Consider the following 3,794-nt stretch of genomic DNA (forward strand, 5'->3'; position numbering starts at 1 on the left):
ATATATATATATATATATATATTTGGCATGCATTTGCAGAAGTCTGTCGAAAGAGCATCAAGGCTTACTTTTAAACATTCTAGATCGATTTTTTCCTTTAAATCTTGTAGTATACATACTAAAAAATCAAATGTTATTACTGTTAAAGTATAAACTGGTCCACACCAAAATTTTAAAGAGTTTATTTTGAGGAGTTAAAGAGAACCCAATTCGAAATCATAGGTATGTGAAGAGAAGGCTTTTTTTTTTTTAATACAGTGAACATAGAAATAAAGCAAAGCATCTGTTTTATTGTTTGCAGGTATGTAGTGGCCTTATCTGGTCTATCCCATTAGAAAGTGTGTCTGGAATTGGTTCCTTCCGGTGGGTTCTCGGTCTCACTGATTTCAACTGTGAAGCCGCGGACCCTGACGGCATTTCAGTTCTTAAACATGGTGTGTCGGGAGTTTATTCCTTCAGATGTTCCTGGTCTCACTGACTTCAGGAGTGAAGCTGCAGACCTTTGCAGTGAATGTTACAGCTCTTAAAGGCGACGCGTGCGGCCACGTCCGGGGTTGTTTATTCCTTCTGGTGGCGTCCTGGTCTCGTTGACTTCAGGAGTAAAGATGCAGACCTTCATGGTGAGTGTTACAGCTCATAAAAACACTGCAGACCCAAACAGTGAGCAGCAGCAAGATTTATTGCAAACAACAATGCTTCCATGGCAGGGAAAGAGATACACGCAGCTTCCTGCTGTTGGCACCCGTGGCCTACTTTTATTTCCTTATTAGACCCCACCCACATCCCACTGATTGGTCTATTTTACACAGAGCTGATTGGTCCACTTTACAGACTGCTGATTGGTCCATTTTTACAGAGTGCTGATTGGTGCATTTACAATCCTTTAGCTAGACAGAAAAGTTCTCCAAGTCCCCCACCCAATCCAGAAGCCCAGCTGGCTTCACCTCTCACAAGTGCGTAGTTACATAATTGTAAGTTAATTGGCAACTTGCTGTGGGTTAAGCTTAACTTTCTTTTTTCTTAATATAGGCATTTACACAAAAGAGCCTAAATTACATTTCACTTATGCTTGAGTATCAAGCAAGGTTAAGACCACTTTCAGGCCTGTCTTTTTCTGCTCAGGGATTATTTTCAGGCCTAGTCTCCATTTCATTTTACTAAAATTGGACCAATGACACTTGATTACAAATTAGAAATGTTTAAATACGAAGATAACAGTGTCTAGTTTATGAGACAGATAGGCTCACAAGCTGCATTTCTTCTCAGACCCAACTTATCTCCATGTGGTGCATCTACCTACGTCCTGAAGCAAAAGCCTAAACACCTTTAAAATAACCCAATAGAAGGAAAAAGGGGTAAAGAAAAAGAGAGAGTCAAGAAAGAAGGAGGCACAAGTGATGGCAGTGAAAAGGAGGGACACATCTCTTCAGTTGGAACTTCCTACAGGAGGCTTTGCCAAGCCACCAAGTGATTAATTCTGATTTTGGCTGTACCTTTCAGGAAAGAACACCTTGGAACACAGTAACTTTACTACTGAAACAGAGAAAGTTCTTTTGTCCCCCTGGCAGGGCATGCAGTTGGGGTGGGGCTCACTTATACAGAGCCCCACTGCTCCAACTTCTAGGGGAGCATAGAGACGGGCAGGCTGTGGGACTCCGACCCTACAGCAGTGTCTAGGGCTGAATGTTTACAGCTCCTGAAGCCCCAGTGGGTGTGTGGTACAGGGTTCTATTTTAGTTTATGTCTATAGGCAGCTCGTGTTAACCAGCTCAATTAGACCCTCTACCTTGTCACAAGGACAGAGGGCTTTCTGTATCCTGGGATCTTGCCCTGGTGTACCAGAAAATTGGATCACATGTGGGCGTGGAGAATGAGTGCAAAGTTTCACTGAGTGGAGGTAGCTCTCCGCCAATAAGTGAGCCAGATAGATGGATTTCCGCTGGAGTTGAGCCACTCGGTGGCCTTGGCTCTCCTCCGACTGCCCAGCCAAACTCCACATTGTTCCACTAGTCAGTGGCCTGTTGGCCTGCTGGTGCCTGTCAGCATGCTTTTCTGCTGGTGTGCTCTAGTTGACCAGCCACTTGTGTCTTCTTCTGCTGATGTGTTCCTCACGATGTCCAGCCACTTGTGTCCGCCTGCTAGGGTTTTTTATAGGCCCAGGATAGGGGCGTGATGGGCCATGGTGATCTTGGGAAATGGAACATTTGGGCACGAAGGCAGGAGTGCCTGTCCTCACCTAGGTCCATGGGGGTGTAGCCATAGGCAGGGATCATGCCCTTCTCTGCCCAGCACTTCCCTTCCAACTTCTGTTTCATTTAAAGGGACCACGCTCTTCACTTCCCAGCACTCCTGTATCACTACTCATAAACAAGACGAATATGCAACAAGGTAAGTTAAAAAAAGTAAGGTTATTGGCTGGGTGTGGTGGCTCACACCTGTAATCCCAGCACTTTGGGAAGTCGAGGCGAGTGGATCACCCAAGGTCAGGAGTTTGAGACCAGCCTGGCCAATATGGTGAAACCCCGTCTCTCTAAAAATAACAAAAATTAGTCAGGCATGGTGGTGTGTGCCTGTAATCCCAGCTACTTGGGAGGCTGAGGTAGGAGAATTGCTTGAACCCAGGAGGCAGAGATTGCAGTGAGCCAAGATCTCACTATTGCGCTCCAGCCTGGGCAGAAAAGAGTGAAACTCTGTCTCAAAAATAATAATAATAATAAGGTTGTCATTTTATCCATTTCTAATACACACAAGTAAATAAAGAATAGAAATTTAGCATTGTTTTCCTAAAATCAGAAGATATTCAGTAGCCCCTGACCCCTACCCCAACCCACAAATGGTTAGTAAAGATCAATTACACTTCAGGCCCACTGGTAAATGTTAATCTGGCTGTGTCCTGAAGTAGAAAAGATTGAGACTAATTGAGAGTCTGATGGGACTCCTGGATAAGGAATTCTTTAGAAGATTTCTACTAACTCAAGTGTCCTTGGAGACATACTTGGGTTAGTAGAAAGTGGATTGTTGGTAGTGGAGCCTGTCTCTGAGGGCTCTGGGACACAGTGCCTGAGAACTTAGGAGAAGCCCACAAAGCAGCACTGTGCAGTGGCAAAAGATGCCACAGCAATGAGGACTTCCCCATGATGCCATGACAGGTACAGGTGATAGGAACAGGAGGCAGAGAAATTCTAGGCAGAAAAGGGCAAGTCCCCATAAAACCTCACCCTCAAGCCTGAAACCACAGCCCGAAATGAGAACTTACATCCCTATTTTCCCGCCTGAATGTCGCCTTTTTCTAAACCAACCATGGCCCACCCTGTCCCCGCTCTTGTGCCGATAAAAACCCGAGACTCAGCCAGTAGAGAGAGAGAAGCAGCTGGGTGTTGGAGACTATGACTGGACATCAGAGAGAAGTGGCTTGACTTCAGAAAGACAGCTTGATGGTGTAACTCCAGAGAAGAATCCAGCCAGAGATGGCCGGACTTCAGGGGAAGATAAGCTTCCCACCCCATCTTCTTTTCAGCTCCCTTTTGATTAAGAGCCACTTTCATCGGCCATAACATTCCCTGCATTTACCATCCTTCGATTTGTTCATGTGACCTCATTTCTCCTGGACACTGGACAAGAGCTCGGGAGTCACGAGTGCAGATACAAAGGACTGTGGCACTGGCCCTTTGCCCTCACTGGCGGAAGGCAACTGCCTTATGCAAAAAGGCAGAGACCCACTGAGCAGTTAGCATTCAAGCTGTCCACAGACAGCAGAGCTAAAAGAGCACTGTAACACTCTCTCTGGGGCTTCA

Source organism: Mandrillus leucophaeus, unplaced genomic scaffold, assembly GCF_000951045.1.
Source record: "Mandrillus leucophaeus isolate KB7577 unplaced genomic scaffold, Mleu.le_1.0 Scaffold33, whole genome shotgun sequence".
NCBI lineage: Eukaryota > Metazoa > Chordata > Mammalia > Primates > Cercopithecidae > Mandrillus > Mandrillus leucophaeus.